General features: G+C 45.6%; 1 pseudogene; it reads right to left on the bottom strand.

Moving 5' to 3' along the window:
* Positions 1-251: 251 nt before the first annotated feature.
* On the bottom strand, positions 252-327 carry LOC112060022 (U4 spliceosomal RNA; annotated as a pseudogene).
* Positions 328-21,204: the final 20,877 nt, after the last annotated feature.

The following is a 21,204-nucleotide window of genomic DNA, read 5'->3' as shown; positions in this document are numbered from 1 at the left end:
CATCTCGGATTTAGGAATTTGTAACTCTTTCTCACCACCCCTAGTTTTTAATGCACCCTGGAGAATTGGAATAGAGGCTGAACTGACACAACTTCAGAGCCACTGCAATGCATTACCTCTGTGGTTTTTGGACCAACAGACTAATAGGATCCAGCTGAATAACTTCAAAGGCATCAATCCAATGGCTTGTTCCAATGGGTCCTGCCAACGTGTACCATGATAGGTGGATTTCCCATTTTATTTTCCACCTACCATTTAAGTTTTCAATTAGCAATAATCACGCCTCGGATTAACCTCATTGGCTACGATACTGCACTGTCCACTGATCTGCGATCCCTGAAACACTTTTGAAATGTACAGTTGGTGGTGTTAGCATATGTTCCATGTAATTCCTGGAGCTAGTGAAACAACACTAAACTTTCCTCTGGGAAGAATAATTACACTCTAGGGCCCAATCCTGCAAATGATGCCATCCTGGCACCCATGCAGAGCCCCATGGAAATCACTGGGGTGGGTCTACCTATAACACAGCCAGCTGGAGAATCAAGTCTGTGTTTAGCTACAAAATCCAGAGAGAGGAATAAAATACAGTCAAATGAAATAAACGTCAACAGTGATACCCAAGGAGTCTCTCTGAAATCAGTGAGACTATTGAAGAAGTAAGGTAGTACTCACCTTGGGTAAGGATGTCGCCATCTGGCCTCTAATGAAAAGAGGGTACAGCAATGTCCCCTAATGGTTTAAGACAAGATACCACATGCAAATGAAACAATATTTCTACTGCAACATAATCTGTCCTACAGAAGAGACATTTAATTCCCTTTAGAAAGGTAGCATTGAAACTTCGATGCGTTATGATGCAACCAAAGAGGAACTAATTCCCAGGCTGGCAGGGTTGGCTCCAGGCACCATCTAAGGAAGCAGGTGCTTGGGGCGGCCAATACAAAGGGGCAGCACTCCGTCTGCTGTTGGGGTGGCGCGTCCGGGTCTTCGGCGGCGGGTCCCTCAGTCCCTCTCTTTCTCTTTGAGTTGCCGCTGAAGTGCCGCCGAAGAGGAAGAGAGGGAGTGAAGGACCCGCCACCGAACTGCTGCCGAAGAATGGAGTGGCGCAATTGAGCTGTTGCCGAAGTGCCGCCGATCAGCTTTTTTTTTTTTTTTTTTTTTGCCGCTTGGGGCGGCAGAAAACCTGGAGCCGGCCCTGCAGGCTGGGCATCTTTGCTTAAGTCAATTTTCATTTTGAGGGAGATGTTCAAGATCACAAAGAGGAGTTGGGTGCCTCCCTGCCTTTTATGCCTTTGAAAATCTCCTGCTTTGCTTTTGCGATTACTTTGCTTTTAAGGCTCCTCATGCTTCAAATCCTAAAGATCTTGAGGCTTTTTAGGAGCTACAAGAATTGAACAGAGGCTTTCCTGCTGTCATTTTTATACAGGGGGAAATTCAGGCCCTGTTGAAGTGAGTGAGAGTTTGCCATTGACTTCAATGGACCCAGGATTTCACCCATCAAGCAAACAAATTACTAAATGAACGCATTGATCTGTCTGAACTGGACTGTGCTGAGCAGAAGTTGTCCACACAGTTTTCCTTTGAAAATGACAAATGCCTGCCTGTAATCTCAGCTCCGCCTTTTTTTGGATTTGTCAGGAAGTTGGACTGATGTACATGTTTTCCTCTGAAATGCCTTGTATGTCTGGTCTGTGCATGAGTATCTACATATGCATCTCCTTATTCATTCCCCAGTTTTTACACACACATATACACAATTACTGCTATGAAGGGAAAAAAACCAAATGCAGGCAGCTAACCTACATGTAAATGTCTATACAGCTAGGAACAAAGAATGTAGACCATACTTACAGGATGGGGACTCTATCCTAGGAAGAGTGAACCTGAAAAAGATTTGGGAGTCATGGTGGAACATCAGCTGAACATGAGCTCCCAGTGGGAAGCTGTGGCCAAAAGCGTTAATGTAATCCTGGGATGCAAACACAGGGGAATCTTGAATAGGAGTAGGGAGGTAGTTTTATCTCTGTTTCTGGCACTGGTGCGATCACTGCTGGAATACTGTGTCCAGTTCTGGTGCCCAGTATTCAAGAAAGATGTTGATAAATTGGAGAGAAGAACTATGAGAATGATTAAAGAATTAAAAAACCTGCCTTATAGTTGTCGATCCCTGAGATCACGGATGATTGTCTTCCATAAAATGATAGCCAGTTAGCGCTGCTGGATCCACAGGTGGTTAATGAGACTGATCCAGGATTTGCAGATCTTGTCACAGATGGGGCAGACATTTCCCACTGGAAAGGCGGATCTGGATTGTTCAGTTGGGCTGTGGCACGTTTGTCCTCCTTTCCCATTTCTCCATTGGATCTCAAAATACTGAGATCCTTGCCACAAGGTCCCTTTCCATTTTGATTGGTCGAGGGCTTGGGTTTCCCATGAGTTTATGTCAATTTTGCACTTCTTCATGTTGGCTTTGAGGATGACTTTGAAGTGCGTTTTTTGCCTGCCTGTCTTCCATTGGCCCTGGCTCAGTTGTGAGAACATGACCTGCTTCGGGACTCGATTTTCTGGCATTCAAAGAACATGACCAGCCCAACGGAGTTGGTGGTGGGTGATTGTAGCTTCAATGCTGGAGGTTTTGGCTTGGGACAGAACACTGATATTGTTGCGTTGGTCATCCCACTTGTTTTGGAAGATCTCGCAGAGGCACCATTGATGGTATCTTTCAAGAATCTTGAGGTGCTACTGTACGTGACCCAGGTTTTGCACCATACAGGAGAGCAGGGACAATAACAGCTGGGTACACGAGAAGCTTGGTTTGATTCTTGATGTCACGATCTTCAATGACACGTTTTCTCAAGCATCCGAAAACTGCACTGGTTCATTGAAGGTGGTGTTGAATATCCTTGTCAACGTCAGCTTTCTGTGACCACTGCTGACGGTAAAGGAAATACTTGACGTTCTCCAGGGTCTCTTTATTGATCTGCCTTTTTTTAAGCAGGATCCTGGTGATTCGCAGTCTGTTGGTGCATACTTTCGTTTTCTCAGAGAAAACAGCAAATATTTTTTGAAGATCTTCTTCTGGGTAATCTTCTTCTTGGATTGGAGGTGATTGAGGTTGAAGAGCTTGCCCTCCCTTCTGTACAGGATGTCAAGTCCAGAGGGGAGCTTGTCAGCATGACTTATAGTGACTCATGCAAGGAGCTCAATCTATTTAGCTCAGCAAAGAGAAAGTTAAGGGGTAATTTGATTACAGTCTATAAATACCTATATGGGCAACAAATATTTAATGATGGGTTCTTCAATCTAGCAGAGAAAGATATAAGGTGATCCAGTGGCTGGAAGTTGAAACTAGACAAATTCAGACTGAAAATAAGGCATAAAGTTTAAGTGGTGAAAATAACTGGAACAATTTATCAAGGGTCGTGGTGGATCCTCCGTCACTGACAATTTTTAAAATCAAGATGGGGTGTTTTTCTAAAAGCTCTGCTCTAGGAATTATTGTGGGGAAGTTCTCTGGCCTGTGTTAGACAGGTCAGACTACAGGATTATAATGGTCCCTTCTGCCATTGGAATTTTTGACTCTGTGAAAACTTCAACAATGTTTGCAGTCATAATTTTTATTTCCAGCTAAGCAGAGGGACCCCTGTTAACTGACCCCCAGTTAAAAGCATGTTCCTTATTTAAGGATAAAATGAATAATTTTTTCTCCCTCATTGCATCCCTGCAATACCTGTGTCATCTCGGGTAACAGCACTGAAGCTGAAGTGGGATTTCACTGAAGTGGAATTATTCTGGATTTATATCAGTGTAACTGAGATCAGGCTCTGGCCCAGAAAGCTCTGGGAAGCACATGCCTGCTAGCAACAAAAGATACAACGAGCTACTACTCAGCGATATGCCCAGCTAATGCTAGGCTGGTGACTCCAGAATTTAACCTTCAGAATTTAAGGGCCCCCACAGAGCATCAGCAGCTTAGAGATTAAAGTCAACTGGCTTGAAAAGATCTGTTTAGCTTGACAAGCCTATGGTGTTTAGATGCTGCATGTGATTATTAGAACTGGGAGCACTGGCTGTTGGGAGTCTGAAAGGACAGGAAACAGGAAGGACGGGGGAGGAGTTGAGGAGGCTGGGAGAGTTACAGAGTGTGCAGCTACAGCTTGGTAAAGAGATTTCCACTGTAAATAAAGTTCTGTTGAAGTTTGTTAATGCCTTGCCTGGTGGATACAATATTTTGGCGACGAGGATGGATCTTCTGCCTCTGAACCCACCTGCACCCTTTCTGCAAAGCCCAGGTGAGCCTCCAATTGCTTTTACTGTCTGGATCCATATGTTTGAGACTTATCTGCTTGCAATCAATGCTACAGAGATTTCTGAAGTAAGAAAGCATGCTCCGCTAATCCACTGCCTTGGAGCAGAAGGGCAGCATATATTTTATACTTTTCCCCTTGCAGATGATAAATATGAGACTGCACTCACTGCATTAAAGAACTTTTTTGTGCCAAAAGTGAATGTAGTAGCTAATTGCTACAGATTTCGCCAGCGTGAGCAGAAACCAGAGGAGACTATAATGCAGTATATTGCTTCCCTGAGGAGTCTGATTGTAACTTGTGACTTTGGGAATATGGCAGATGAGATGATTAGAGACCAGCTCATTGAGAAAACAACAATGCTTCATGTAAGAGAACGCTTACTTCTAGAACCACAACTTACACTAGAAAAAGCAATAACCATTGCTACTCAGATTGAATCAGCTACAGCTGAAGCCAAAATAATGAGCAAGGGTACAGGAGGCCCAGTCCAGTCTGTGACTCCTTTGCAGAAAAGTTCACTATCACTGCAGACAAACAATTGCAAAAGGAAAACTAATGAAAAGCCACTGAATCAGCAAATGCAAAATACAGTAAAAGCCTGCTTTCGCTGTGGATCCCCACAACACCTTGCAAGCTACACAGGATGTCCAGCAAAAGCAGCTCAGTGCAATCATTGCAAAAAGATTGGGCATTTTGCTAAAGTATGTCGCAGTAACCAGTTCAATCAACAGGTGCATGCAGTTACAATACCAGATGTTACTGTGCTGAGTGTACACAAAATCACTACTGCACATATTCCAGAACAGATAAAGTGCACTGTAAATGTTTCTACCATACCCTCAGGCAAATCACACTCTATTCAGCTAATGTTGGACACTGGCTCAGCAGTATCTATACTACCTGATTCCACCTATTTGCGTTACTTTAAAGATGTGCCTCTTACTGAACCCAAACTTCACTTGGTATGCTATTTGAATAACCATATTCCAGTATATGGCTGCCTGGCAGCAATAGTTACTTTTGGTGATCGCTGTGTAACTGCAGAGTTCTACATTGTCCACAAAGGCACTCCCATCCTTTGCAGAGATTTATTAGCTGCTTTAAATCTCAGGGTAGTTAATGGACGAATTGATCTTCCTCAGCAAAGCACTCTTGCGGTACACACACCAGTTTCAGCTGGGACCCAACTCCAGATTGAGGAGAAACTCGGCTGTGCTTATGGGTTTCTGCATAAAGTTAAAATGCGGAATAATGTGATGCCTGTACGACAGAAATTACGGTGCTTACCATTTTCAGTCAGGGAAGCTGTTTCAGAGGAACTTAGAAAACTTGTTCAAAAGGACATTATTGAAGAGATTAACTCCTTGGAATGGGTTTCAACTATAGTAGTGACGCAGAAGAAGGGTGGAGACATTCGCCTTTGTGTGGACTTAAGGGAGCCAAATAAAGCTATTGTGATTGACAGCCATCCTCTTCTTCACATAGAAGAAGTATTTGCAGAACTCCATGGAGCAAAGATGTTTTCTACTCTTGATTTGCAGAGCGCATACCACCAGGTTATGTTGCATGAAGATAGCAGAGACCTCACAGCATTTATTACACATGAGGGACTATTTCATTTTAAACATGTTCCATACAGTCTCGCATCAGCCCCAAGTGCCTTCCAAAAAATGATGTCATTGATTCTGAAGAACCAACATGGAGTTTAGTGCTATTTGGACGATATTATTGTGTTGGAAATACTACTGAGGAGCATGACAATAACCTGAAGTCTGTACTAAACTGCGTCAGCAAAGCAGGTCTCAAGCTCAATAGGTCCAAATGCAAATTTAGACAAACTGAACTCTCCTTTCTGGGGCATACAATTTCACAGGCTGGACTAAAACCTGATCCAGATCATATCCTGGCAATTTCAAATGCTCCTCCTCCAACAGATTTGCAAACCTTACGTTCCTTTTTGGGTCTTACCTCCTGGTATGCAAAATTAATTCCCAATTATGCTTCTGTCATTGAACCATTACGCGAATTACTACGGAGAAGTTCAACCTTAGTGTGGACAACGGATGCACAAGCTAGTTTCGAAAGGGTGAAAGACTTGATTATACATAGTCCAATACTTGCACTATTCAGTCCCGCATTGCCCACAATTGTAACTACTGATGCTTCTGATTATGGACTTGGGGCTGTCCTCACACAACTTCATGAGGACAACACAGAGAGGACTGTTGCATTTGCTTCAAGGACACTAAGTAATGCTGATAGAAAATATTCTACAGTTGAAAAAGAAGCACTTGCTTGTGTCTGGGCTACTGAAAAATGGAGAACTTACCTGTGGGGCCGCACATTCAAGTTGCGCACAGACCACAGCCCTTTGACAACATTGCTCACCACGAAAGGACTGGGAAGAGTAGGATATCGTATTGCTAGATGGTCTGCAAGACTACTCTCTTTCAATTATGAACTGGAATATAAGCCTGGAAACAAAAATGTGGTAGTTGATTGCCTTTCTCAGCTGCCTTTGCCTTCACCAGATGGTCCACCAGAGGATGAGGATGTAGTAGTTTCGCTTATTACAAGCACTCTTACTGCAGTTACAAGAGAACAATTTCAAGCTGCTTGTTCAGCGTGTCCCATTCAACAAAAATTATGGGAATTTCTGACAAAGAGATGGCCCAGTAACCCTAAAAACCTTGACCCAGTTTTGCTGCCTTATTTTAGAGTTCGGGATGAACTTTCTTTGCTGGATGGCTGTGTGCTATGAGGTACACACCGGCTACTTGTGCCAGAAGGATTACAGTCAAAACTCATACACCTGGCACACGATACTCATCAGGGAATTGTCAGAACCAAACAACAACTACGGGATCTGTATTGGTGGCCAGGGATGGACTCTCAAACTGAAGCACTCATAAAATCCTGTGTCACTTGCCAAATGCGTGATAAGACAGCAGTGACATGTAACTCTCCATTACAGCCTGTTCCTCTTCCTGAATTTGCATGGGAAAAAGTGGTAATTGACATTGTAGGACCCTTTGATACTGCTCCAATTGACTGTCATTATGCCATCACTTTAATAGACTATTTCAGCAAATGGCCTGAGGTAGCGTTTACATCACAAATTTCTTCTGCTACAGTAATTAAGTTCCTCTCTTCAGTTTTTAGCCTGGAAGGTAACTCCAAAGAACTGGTTTCAGATAATGGTAGTCAATTTACTTCCCTGGAGTTTGAAACTTTTCTAGCAGAGAGGAACATTTTACACAGGAGGTCATTCCTATATCACCCTCAAGCCAATGGGGAAATCGAACGGTTTAACAGAAGTTTGAAAGACAGTTTGCAAACAGCTAAACTGGAAGGGCAATTGTGGATACCCTTCACTACTGATTTCTTGCAAGCATACCGGGCTACACGACATGCCACAATGCAAAGATCACCCACAGAGTTACTGCATGGGAAACAGCTGAATACTAAACTGAACATTGCTGGATTGTTAAAGGCACAACCCAATGCTCCAAACAAGGATGATGTGAGAAAGACAGTTGAACAGAACTAAGCAAAGTCTGAGGCTTTCACAGACAAACGGTGGGGTGCTAAGGAACCAAAGTTTGAGTGTGGTTACTTTGTTAGAATATGAAAACCTGGAATCTTACGCAAAGGGGACCATAAATTCACAGCTCCTCTTAAAATCATAGAGAAGAAGGGACCTTACACCTATCGACTTTCTGATGGGCGGGTATGGAATGCTTCTTATCTTGCACCTGCCTATGCACCAAGAGGAAATTATGCCAACACCCAGTCTGCATTAGATGTCTTCACCATAGAACCAACACAACAAGACATTGTACTGGAACCAGGGCTTGAGAGACGGCCTGTCAGATCCAGACAACCACCTGCCTGGACTAGAGTCTATGTTATGTAGTATCTACAGTGTTTTCAGTGTATTCCTGCCAACAGTATAGTGTCTTGTTTCATATTTGTTCCTGTGGTTAGAACAACAATGTTTATTTTAATTTGGAAAGTTTCTTAAGAGAGGAGGGAATGTGGTGTTTAGATGCTGTATGTAATTATTAGAACTGGGAGCACTGGCTGTTGGGAGTCTGAAAGGACAGGAAACAGGAAGGTTGCAGCTACAGCTTGGTAAAGAGATTTCCACTGTAAATAAAGTTCTGTTGAAGTTTGTTAATACCTTGCCTGGTGGATACAACAAAGCCAAAATGAAATGTTGCAATTTTTGCAATGGAAATTTCAGCAAAAATCAAGCTTTCCCAGCAGAAAATTTCATTTTTGAAAAAGCCAACTTTCAGACTGGAAAATGTTTCATCTGGAATTTCTTGACCTGCCCTAGTGCTTGATGACTCAACCCTAGTGTTGTTTTAACATATTTTTAATGGAATGTTCTTTAGGTTAAAAGACTTTTTAAATAATAGAAATAACTGCAACGACTATTCCCTTTCTCCTGGTCTCAGAATACACAGTCATGTTCATTTGAATCCATCCTGGATGCTCTCTGTCCCTTTCAGACTGGACAATTCATGCGTAGCATGGAGCCATACCGTAGACTCCATTATTAAGGCTTTAACCACCTGACCATCATATAAGTCTGAGACTTACTTCACCCCTGAGCTTACTCAAGAAGTTGGGTTTTTGCCTGGAATTTCTCAGGCATTTCTCTGTCCAGAGGACAATTTGTTTTGTAAAGTTTGGTATGAATTATCCAGGTTCCCTTGGAGATAGAAGAGTGTGAAATATGAGGGGCTTTTGGAAAAGTCTTAGAATTTTATTTTGGAACACCATGTCACAAATATCTTTGGCTGCAGGTTTGTTTTAGTTCCAGGTTTGTTTTAGTCAGCTGTCCTAAATGTGAACTTTGCATATTTTTAGGAAGGATGGGTGGTTAATTTAAGTTCTCTGCAATGGACCTTTGAAAATCTAGTTCATCCTGTCCTGGCAGAATATATAGACGTAGGCAGTTAACCCGCTAGTGATCTACACTTATCTGATCTTTCTTTCTTTAGAAAAATCAAATTCTAGACATTTTTGTGCAAAGACAGGCTTGAAAATGTAAACTGATCACTGGTTCAAAGTGTATCTCAAAAATTTTCATTCAAAGCTCCCATGCACCCCCTCCCAACCTGTGCTTTTTACCCCTCTCTTCCTACACAACAGTGACCAGCCACCAGAATTCCTACCTCAAGTTTGTGCTCCTAGCAGCTGATCTCTTCACTTACACACACCAGAAGGACATGTTGTGGTGGATTCTCCACCTCAAGGAACCTTGTTCTGTGGTCCAGTGGCTTCCCTAGCAACATGACTCTCCAGAAATTGCCCATATATACATCCCTGCCCCATCCACGCTACACTGATTGACTGCAGATGTCAGAAGGGCACAGTCGCCTTATCACACTGTGGCATGTGTGTGGCATGTGTGTGGCATGTGTGTGGAATGTATTACATTTTACTCTGTAGTCCAAACTCTTAAGAATGGGCTTAACTTTAAGCATGTGGAGGAGTCCCACTGAATTCTGTGTAGAGCTGGCCAAAAAACGATCCATTTGAAATGTTGTTTCATCAGAAAATAGCCTGTTTCCAAAAGCCATTCCTTTTCAAATCTGTCAGGTTTTTTGACAAAAAAAACAAATGAAAAGAAAACAAATAATTTTTCATATTTTGAAAACTTTTTTTTGTCCTTTTTTCTTATTTTTTCTCCCCATTTTCCTTTTTACTATGGAAAAGGGAGGAAATAAAAGGAAATAAGGGAGAAAAAGGGGCAATCCCCATAAAAAATAAAAACTGATTTTTTTAAATGGGCTTTTTGTCAAAAAAAAAAAAGGACAAATTTAGAAAGAAACAAAAATGTTCCATGAAAATATCCATTTAGAAAAAAAAATCAGTTTTTGGTTTTCAAAAACAGAAAAGTTGTCAGGTTTTGATTTTTTGTCAAGAAACCGACTATATCCCTGGGAAATTTAAGGAAAAAATGTTTTTTGGAAATGTCCTACAAAAAACAATTGGCATTTTCCAACCAGCTGGGCTTCTACGAGGCTACTCATGTGCTTTGGAGCCCGTTCCAATGCCCATCCAAGCCAATGAGAACTCTTCCAGTAGTCTTTAACATGCCAGGTTTCTAACGTTGTGGTAATATTTACGAAATCCGGATATCTATAGTCAGTGGATAGGCATCGAAGATCAGAGATGAAGTTCTTTGAGGAACCCTAACTCTGAATTCCCTTACTTTCAAATGTTTTTTAATTACCACGACATGCTAATAATAATGTTTTCAACTGATTGAGCTGAATTTCAAACCTTAGCTATCTTAACATATTTGCCTGAGAATTTTTCAGTTCAGTCTTTGGCCCTGACCCTGTACCATTAACATCAATGAGCGCTTTGCCATTGACTTCAATAAGTGTAAGATCCAGCCCTTAGTAAGGTCTGGGCAGTTCTTTCCTGGCCAGTGTTCCCTTTAACTGACATAGGATCAAAGTTTCACACTGGCCTGTGACTCTGGCAGTTATTACACAGTGAAAAGTACTATTTTTATTTTAAAGTAGAGTTAATAATAGTGACATTTGAAGTCAGCCCTAATAATCCAATAGTCCCTTCTGACCTTAAAAATCTCTGAATGTTGGGGCTGGTCCACACTAACCCCCACTTCGAACTGAGATACGCAACTTCAGCTATGTTATTCACGTTATTCACGTAGCTGAAGTCGAACTATCTTAGTTCGAACTTACCGCGGGTCCACACGCGGCAGGCAGGCTCCCCCGTCGACTCCACGTACTCCTCTCGCCAAGCAGGAGTACTGGTGTCGACGGCGAGCACTTCCGGGATTGATCCGGGATCGATTTTTCGTGTCTAGACAAGACGCGATAAATCGATCCCAGAAGATCAATTGCTTACCACCGGACCCGGAGGTAAGTATAGACGTACCCTTGGAAACCAGAGATAAAGGTATCTGTAATGCTAGCAAAACATGAAAAGTAAAAGGAAGGGAAAAGCTGAGAGGCATCAGGCTTACCTCTATCAGTTCTGGCTCAGAGGATACAGGCCCCAAGTCAGGAAAGCACCTGGGCATGTGCTTAGCTTTGAGCACATGCTTAATTTCCATAAATCCATGGACGTAAGCATGTGTGTAGGTGCTGTCCTGCATAGGGATGCTTTCCTGAATCAGGGCCAGAATACAGAGATCTGTGTTGTTTTACTAAGAAGAAAAACATGAAGTGCTGTATAAAAGGGATGTTGGCAAATGGGATCTGTGAAGGATGAAGCATTGCGCGTTCTGAGATAAATATCCAGGCTTAGTTGTTACATGTTAAATGCAGAAAGTGGAGTCCAAAGTAAAGATAAACCCTAACCACATGAGCAGTCCCACTGAAACTCACACGAGGAAGGGAAGCATGATTTGGCCCTGAGTTGTAGTCTTGTTTGTCTTTTACTTTGTACGTGGTTTCCTCCAGGAATACTTGACCCGTGTGTAATCTGTTCTCAGATAGCCGGGGGTGGTTGGCTCTGCACAGCATTGTATTGCAGCAGTCAGCAGTGCAGCTGGATGAGCTGATGGGGTGTGTGAGCATAGCACAGGACGGCCCACAGAAGAGCTGGAGTTGTTTAAGTCAGTACCTGGTTTTGAGAGGTTTTCATTATTTGTATGTCATTCAAAATTGAGGCCCTGGTCCAGCAGAGTACTTAAGCACATGCTTAACTTGGAGCACATGAGTAGTCCCACAGCTAATCTCAAACTATTCCATGGTTCCAAGATCTCATTAACACACATTCTGTCTGTGCAACTCTGCAAGGACTGCTAGCCTCAGATATCATAGAATATCAGGGTTGGAAGGGACCTCAGGAGGTCATCTAGTCCAAACCCCTGCTCAAAGCAGGACCAATCCCCAAACAGATTTTTGCCCCAGATCCCTAAACGGCCCCCTCAAGGATTGAACTCACAACCCTGGGTTTAGTAAGCCAATGCTCAAACCACTGAGCTAACCTTCCCTTTATATCTGACCTTATCTAGGAGATTTGCAGGCAAGCACCGAGGCTACTGTGCATAGGGTAACAAATCCACGATTGATTCATACAGTCACCAATTATAAAGCCAGGAAGTCACTGGAACTATACACAAGCTTACAAATAACCATGTGCTTAATTGCTTTGTTGGACTGGGGTCTTAGTAATGATCTGTGCTTTTTAATGTATAGCCAACATCTTCATTTTGTGTTTGCTCTAAAAAAAAAAGCAGTTTCTGCCTTCAAATGCATCCGTGCTACCTCCATGGATTCCAGTGGGAGCTGGGGGGCATGGATCAGCATTCATGCCACACTCCACATCACTATCCGGCCTGGGGAAGCTAATGATCCAAGCAGCAGACCAAATTGGCTGATGAATCCTGGCACATGCCACCGACCTGCGGCACATACACTAAGGAGTGGGAGCTGCATGCAGGTTTCCAGGGCTAGAGTTTGGCTTTAAAATGCAACTGTGAAACCTTCATTGAAAATGGCTCCATTCTTGATATGGAGGGAATTTGTCAGCTTAATGGCCTGAGAAGCACACCCCACAGATGTTTTGGGGCTACTAGTCTCAAATGCACTTACGTTCAATTCATGGAGACTTTATGGACATAAACTCCACAAGGGTTGCCAAAGTTTGAGAGGTTTCAGAGAGACACACAGAGCCCTCAGATCTCTGCCAGCACTAAGGTCTGCCCAGGCCAGGGCTATCCATTGTCCTGGCTGTGTCGATTCAGCAGCAATGTCCATTCCTGAGCCAGTGGCTCAATGCCACCTCTCACCTAGAAGCAAGTATAGGTAGCAGCTGAAAGACATCCCCTGATATCAGCTACTGTGCTTTTGCAGCTGCATGGCACTTCACGCTCCTTGTGGGAAAGGGTTCCATCATTATGTTCCCCTGGTGGGCAGGGCCGGTGCAAGGATATTTTGCGCCCCAGGTGAAACTTCCACCTTGCACCCCGTCTCCCTCCCATAACATCGGTTCATTGAGGGGCAAATCCCAACGAGCCTTTACAGACCCCAGGGACCAGCCTGCCCAGGGACTAGCCGTGCCCAGGGGCTGCTCCCCAGACCAGGTTCCCCACTCCCTGCCCCCTGAACTCCCCGGATGGTGCACAGCCTCCCCTTGAGCCCTCCCCACCCCACCCCGGTGGCCCCCGCCCCGAGTCCACTCACTGGCTTTGCTGCGCTTTGGCCACTGCAGCAGCTCGGCAGGGAGGAGCTGCCTTCTGGGGGCTTCTGGGGACTCCTGCAGCAGATGCATGTGGGCAGAGGCCCCCGTGCGCTCCACCCAGCTCCCGCCTCGCTGTGCTCGGGCTCTGCGGCTCCCAGGAGTGTGAGCCGCCGCCACCACCGCTGCCCCTCCTGGAGCAGGCTCAGGGCCCTGCGCCCTGGCAGCGGCTCACATGCCTGGGAGCCGCAGAGCCCGAGCATGGCGAGAGGGGAGCTGGGGAGCGCATGGGGGCCTCTGCCCGCATGCATCTGCTGCAGCCTGCAGGAGCCCCCCCCCGGGGGGGGCCAGGCCACAGCCTGGGCAGGAGGGGGGGGCGCGGCTGCTCCCCGCTAGCGGCGCTGCCGCCTTTGCAGGGCTCCTGCCCCCTGCACCGCACCGGTTCGTCCATGACTGGGGCTCACTGCCTCCGCAAGCCAACGCTCTGGCTCTCCGGTGCCTCCAGAAGGCAGCTCCTCCCTGCTGAGCCAGGGCACCACTTTTTGGTGCCCCCAGGGCCATCCTTAGGATTTATGGGCCCCTATGCCCGATGGCAGCCTGAGCTTGCAGCCCGGCGGGGGCGGAGGGACAAGGCAGAAAGAATAACAAGACGCCTGGCCCGTCTCACGGTGGCGGAGAGTCACAGTTCCCCGCAGAGACCCCTGTACCCTCTCCCTCATGCAAAATGGACATGAAGAAGGTACCTAATTAAAAGCACTAAACTTGGGGATAAAAAATGTCAGTCACAGGTTTTTTGATATGCCCTGAAGTTTGTCAGACATTTATTTGCAAAAACTTTATAGTAAGGGTGAGTCAGGTGAGTACAACATTAAATATTATGGAATACATGATGCAGCTCTTCTCTGTTTTACATTTTATTAATCAGTATTTCTAAGCTGATTTTATATTTTAAATGTACTCTTAAGCCTTCATAAAGTAATCATTCCAGATTACTACATATTTAACTCACTGAAACAGATATTATTTTAAATTAATCAGTCACAGAGGTTTAGTGTGTTCATAACAATGTTCATTGCTCTTAGAAAAAGGGAACACTAATTTACGGTGTGTGATCTCCATAACAATACACATGTTTATGAAATTTCACCAACTTTAAAAAATATGTTTCCAAAGATTTTAGGCATAACAAAGGATTTTATATCTTACTAAGGTACTGATTTTGCTTAAAACTAGTTCATCAGATAGTCAGAAGTAAAGAAAGGGAAACTCTTTGTCCAGCTATCTGGAAGCAAAGGGCTGTTGCTTCCTTCAATGGGGGGAAGCGGGGAGGAGAGGAGAGGGGGTGAAGGGAGAAATGGATGGACAGAAAGGACAGGAAGACTTTGGAAGTAAGTTTTTTTACTATAGTAGTTAAAATGTATATTTTAGATAAGGGTGGTCTTTTGAAGAATTTATTTAAAAAACCATATGTCTGAAGATCCAAGCATTTAAGGCTAAAGATGATTGTGCATCTAAAAATCTATGCAAGGATTTTTTAGAGATACAATTTTATAATCTTCATCAACTCACTAATGAAATATTTTTAAAGCAAATTTTAAACTAAGGTCCTGTAGACTAACATGTGCTGAGTAAATATTACAGTCATGCACAACTGATTTTGTCAGTACATTCAGAAACTGACAGTAGATACCTGGGGTTGGCAAATGCCTGTTAAATGTCTTCATTACCCCTTGAATGGCTCTTTAACAGTTTCAGTGTTGTGCTAATAGGTCTGGCAGGCTGGAGACTTTTTGTCTTTTAACTACTAGATCCCCTTCCCAGGAAGACTCAGAGCCTGCAGGAAGGGTCAGAACAGGGATAGGAAAACCAGTTGTGTGAACACTAAGGCCTGGTCTACACTAACCCCCCAATTCGAACTAAGGTACGCAACAGCTATGTGAATAACGTAGCTGAAGTCGACGTACCTTAGTTCGAACTTACCGCGGTCCAGACGCGGCAGGCAGGCTCCCCCGTCGACTCCGCGTACTCCTCGCGCCGAGCAGGATTACCGGAGTCGACGGGGAGCACTTCTGGGTTCGATTTATCACGTCCAGACAAGACGCGATAAATCGAACCCAGAAGTTCGATTGCCTGCCGCCGAACCAGCGCGTAAGTATAGACAAGCCCTTAGACCCAGTAGTGCCCCACATTTTCAGTTGCCCTACCCAGCTGCCTATGCCTGAGGATGGCCTTGGGCGCCCCCAACCACTTGCCGCCCTAGGCGGCTGCCTAGTTCGCCTAGTGGTTGCACCGGCCCTGCTGGTGGGTCTCCCAAGCCCCAAGAAACTTCCCAGCACCTTCAGGAAGGTGTCCAGGCCCTAGAGTACCTGGCCTTTAACACCTGAGAACCACTAGGCATTGGCTATGGTGCACTCTCATTGTTAATGATATAAAATTATTCTACTTAACCGCCAACATTCAGTTAGTATTATTGTCTCCCCCTCCTCATAGAGCCTCTTTCTTGGCTCTCCTGAAAGTGATTCTGGGAGAGGCCTGCTGCCAAAATACTTTTCTATTTGAGACTATAAGAGAGGAAATTCCTCTCTTCCCTTCAGCTCCTGTAACTACTCCCTGAGGTCAGGGCACCTAGCACTCCCCTTGTGGCTCAGTCCCTTGCATCCATGCCCTTCACAAAGCCTGCAGTTCTTGATTTGGGAGAGATCAGAAGTGCTCAGTGTGACTGCTTGCCTCCTTGCCTCATGTAAGTGACAACCATAGTAGGATAGCTACAAAAAAATATACATGGCGAATGTCTTCCGATTCTTAAGTGTTTTAATGGCAGGATGATGCTCATTTTGGGGATGCACTTGAACTCCACAAAGCAACAACAGTTACGTACTTGAAGTAGCTAAATACAAATCCAACAGACAAGGATAAACAGCCAGACTGCGTCACACACTCTTTTTAGAAATGCAGGACTCTGTCAGGAACTGCAGCTCAGCATCCACCGAATTTGTGATCATCTGGAAACTGAGACGCTATCAAAACTGGATTCCAGCAACTCCAGAGACATGTCATGTGTCTGCGAGATTTCATCAGCAGGTGGGTTACTGCCTTCAGTGTCTCAGCAGATTACACTGGAATCCAACGGATATAATTTAAAATAGCCAGGGCCCTGAGGATTTTATAAAGACCCTTTAGACTGTGCACAGGCTCAGACATAGGTTCTAAGCTGCAATGCACTTAAGCACATGCTTAACTTTAGGCACGTGTGTAGACCCTTGGGCTTCAATGGAACTACTCACAAACTCAAAATTAAGTATGTGTGTAAGTGCTTTGCTGGATCAGGGCCATAGTTATTTTCTCCATACTGCATTATCCAGCCATCCAAAACATACCCACAGACACTAGACCTCACTGAGGACAAATTAATAAAACACGTGATGTTCCAAAAAAAGGTTAAAAAACTTTTCATAGGGTTACCATTCGTCCGGATTCTGCCGGACATGTCCGGCTTTTTTGAGTTAAAAATAGCGTCCAGGGGGGATTTGTAAATGTCCGGATTTCCCCCCGATGCAGAGTGCGTGCGGCTGACAGGGCAGCCGGCCGGATCGTGCCACTCGCATGGGGCTCTGACAGCCAGAGCCCCTCCTCCGCTTCCCCCTCCTCTCCCCTGCAACTTGAGACCACTCCCCTCCTCTCTCTCCCTCCCTCCCCCTCCCTGCATTCTCAGATCGCCGGCCGGCTTTTCGCCTCGGGCCTCCGGCAGTCTGGAGCTCCTCCCCCTGCTCCTGCTCCCCCTCCCCTACTGCCCAGCGCGTCGTTCCGCAGCACTCTGTTCTGAGTGGCACGGTAAGGGGGCCAGGGGGTCAGAGAAGGGGCAGGGAGGTTCTGGAGGGGGCAGTCAAGAGACAGGGAGCAGGGTTGGATGGATCGGGAGTTCGGGGGGGGGGGCTGTCTGGGGGTTGGGGGTGTAAGGTTTTGGGCAGTCAGGGTACAGGTAGAGGATAGAGTCCTAGGGGGGCAGTTAGGGTGGGGGGGGTCCCAGGAGGGGGCAGTCAGGGGACAGGGAGCAGAGGGGTTTAGATGGGCCAGGAGTTCGGGGGGGGGGCTGTTAGGGGCTGGGGAGTGGTTGGATGGGGCGTGGGAGTCCCTGGTGTCTGTCTGGGGGTGGGGGTGTGGATAAGGGTTGGGGCAGTCAGGGAACAGGTAGGGGGTAGGATCCTAGGGGGCCAGTTAGGATGGGAGGAGGGTCTCAGGAGGGGGCAGTCAGGGGACAGGGAGCAGAGGGGTTTAGATGGGCCAGGAGTTCTGGGGGGGGCTGTTAGGGGCTGGGGAGTGGTTGGATGGGGCGTGGGAGTCCCTGGTGTCTGTCTGGGGGTGGGGGTGTGGATAAGGGTTGGGGCAGTCAGGGGACAGGTAGGGGGTAGGATCCTAGGGGGCCAGTTAGGATGGGGGGAGGGTCTCAGGAGGGGGCAGTCAGGGAACAAGGAGTGGGGGGGAGGGTTGGGGATTCTGAGGGGGGCGGGAAGTGGGAGGGAGTGGAAGGGGCAAGGGCAGGGCTGGGGCAGGACAGGGTGGGGCGGGGCTAGGGTGGGGCTCCTCCCATCCTCTTTTTTGATTGTTTAAATATGGTAACCCTACTTTTCAGTAAGTGAAAAGTACCCATTTCTCCAACTCTCATCTCTCCGAAATGCCTGGCCCAGCAATGGGGCCAGGTTTTCACTCCAAACCTGCCCTTTTCCTACCAGCTCACCCACCCAGCTCCTCAGGAGCCTGCCTGCTGGATTGCCTCTGAGTTGGGGACCCCTGGGTGCCCAGGGTCGCAGTTCCAGGCCTACTCACTAGGCAGACTGCCCCAGAGCCAGGGCACCATTCCCCATTGCAGAGAATTTTGAAATTGTTGATTTTCTTTCTAAATCAGGACAAAACCAATTTTTGAAATATCGAAATCTGCTATTAAATGGAATGACCTTTTACCCACATTATCCTCACTGTTAAAAAGCTGCATCATATTTCTCATCTGAACTTTTCCAACTTCAAATTCCAGCTACTGGGTCTCATTATGCCCTACTCTGCTAGATTAACGAGCCCTCTAAAATCAGATCTCTTCTCCTTGGGCCCATAGTTACAGACCTTGGCCTATTCTTCTTGCAGCACCCACTCATAAGTTCCTCAACTCTCCCAGCCTCTAGGTTCTATTTTTTTCAATATATCTTAGTATGTGTAATCAGAAGTATCTTGTATCAGGGGTTAGCCGTGTTAGTCTGTATCTACAAAAACAACAAGGAATCTGGTGGCACCTTAAAGACTAACAGGTTTATTTGGGCATAAGCTTTCGTGGGTAAAAACCTTCTCTTTGCGAAGGTGGGATCTTAGCTTTCCATATACATATTTGACAACTTGATGCTGCACAGATGCTATCATTATTTTGTGGCTCCTACCATGGTTAGTTCATGTTTGTTCATCTTTTGGTGTAATTGCTACTTCTAGTAAGTTAGTAATTTTTCTGAAAACATCCCCATTTTGTCTCTGCAGCCTGGGGATTTATTACAGGAGGGGCTTTTACATCAGATAAAATTACCTGAAATTCTTGTGCTCTGATGATACAAGTTTGTAATAGACAGCCACTAGTGCTAATACCTTTTGTTCTCAGCTGGGGATATGTAGTTATTGTTAGGCTTGGATGGATTTGACTTTTACTGGCTAGTGTCAGTAAACATAGATTTCACCCTACACACACAAACCAACAAAAACATATGTCCAGCAATAATCATCAACATTTACTGATAAGCAAAGTAAGAAAAATGAAGCCTGGGCACATATTAGGGGTTGATTTAAGGATATTTACTTTATATATTCTGATATGTGATGTTGACAATTTGTGTTTTAATGGTTATAAACCTTTAACTTTTTGAATCTCTGTCTCCTGTCAACAAATAATTATTGTCTGACCCCCTATTCTCTGACTCCCCCATAATTTCCCACAACCGTGAAAATATAAATTGATAAAAATAAAAAAAAATGCTTAAACCCCATAATTTTGGCACCTGTGAACATTTAAATTGATACAAATCTAAAAATAAACATTGATATTATACAAAAATTAAAACTGAATTGTGCCAAGCCTAGTTATTGTTCTTAGCTTAGATATTTAAGCATTTCAGGAAGAATAGGGGGCAGGCTTTTCTAGGGTGACCATGCATCGTGTTTTGGCCGGGCCAGTCCCTTTTTTAAGCCCTGTCCCGGCTGTCCCGACTTTTTTGGCAAAACTGGGCATTTATCCTGTTTGCTCTTGACAAATGGACAATTTTGCCCAAAAAAGTGGGGTGCGACCTCTAGTGGGGTGCAGAGGAATGTGCAGGGGGCAACGCCATCCCCATGTAAGGGGAGGGAGGGCTCAGGTGAGCGGCTCGGGCTAGGCCAGACCTGCACAGGTGAGTTGGCAGGCAGCTCAGGCTGACAGCACATGGGCCGATGGGGGTGAGCAGCACAGGTCAGCCTGGCGCAGGGGGACGGGGAGCAGTGGCATGGGCTGGGCGGTGAGTGACGTAGGGCGCGGTGGGGAGCGCGAGCGGCGCAGGCCAACCCCAAATGGGGGGAGGGGGGAGAGGGTGGCCTTTGGCTAGCCCAAGGCGGTGTCCTGTTTTCTCTTTTGGGAAATATGGTAACCCTAGGCAGCTCCTGGCTGTTGTTGCCACAGCATGTCTACAGCTGGTGGGTTGGGACTAATGGCATCAAACTTTAAACTATTCCGAATTTGGCTCTCTTGAATCTACAATGAGGTAACCTAGTGCAGACAGCAACAGAGGGTCCTGTGGCACCTTTGAGACTAACAGAAGTATTGGGAGCATAAGCTTTTGCATCTGAAGAAGTGAGGTTCTTACCCACGAAAGCTTATGCTCCCAATACTTCTGTTAGTCTCAAAGGTGCCACAGGACCCTCTGTTGCTTTTTACAGATTCAGACTAACATGGCTACCCCTCTGATACTAGTGCAGAGATACACCTGCTGAGAACCAGATTTCTGCATAAGGCAGGTTTTCCTTTTGGGTGTGTTGGGGGAGTTTTCTGGCAGGAAGCTAACCCAGACTGTTGTCAGGAAAGGAGTCAGGGATGGTACAGTGTTACGCTGGTTCACAGGGATGTGCATTACTAGCATTTTTCTGGCAGCCACATTTGTTTCTGCAGAATTTAAGTTTCCATTTAAAAAAATCCTAGTCGGGCTTTATCCCTTTTAACTGAGGAAAAAAATCATCTCCCAAGCATGAATGCATGCATTGTCTTTTCCCTGAGTCAGCCTGAGAAAATAGCTCTGAGAGAGCTGTACAGCCAGTGTACAGTTCACTCTGAAGCCTAATGCTCAGGGCCGGCTCCAGGCACCAGCTTCTCAAGCAGGTGCTTGGGGCAGCCGCTCCGGAGAGGGGCGGCAGGTCCAGGTATTCGGCGGCAAGTCGGCGGATGGTCCCTCACTCCGCCTGGGAGTGAAGGACCTCCCGCCGAATTGCCGCAGCAGATCGCGATCGCGGCTTTTTTTAGCTCGCGATCGCGGCTTTTTTTTTTTTTTTTTTTTTGGTTTTGGCTGCTTGGGGTGGCCAAAACCCTGGAGCCGGCCCTGCTAATGCTGACAGTTTAAATTGGAACATCACCTACTATTGCTAGTGGCTCATGTGGTCTGAACAAAGTGTGTGTGTGAGGGTCTAAAAGGGGCGCCCCAAGGAATTGTTCCCAGAGTAT

This window comes from Chrysemys picta, chromosome 9 (genome assembly GCF_011386835.1).
Source record: "Chrysemys picta bellii isolate R12L10 chromosome 9, ASM1138683v2, whole genome shotgun sequence".
Taxonomy (NCBI): Eukaryota; Metazoa; Chordata; order Testudines; family Emydidae; genus Chrysemys; species Chrysemys picta.
The sequence above is the reverse complement of the archived record's forward strand: the minus strand, read 5'-3'. Positions and strand labels throughout refer to the sequence as shown.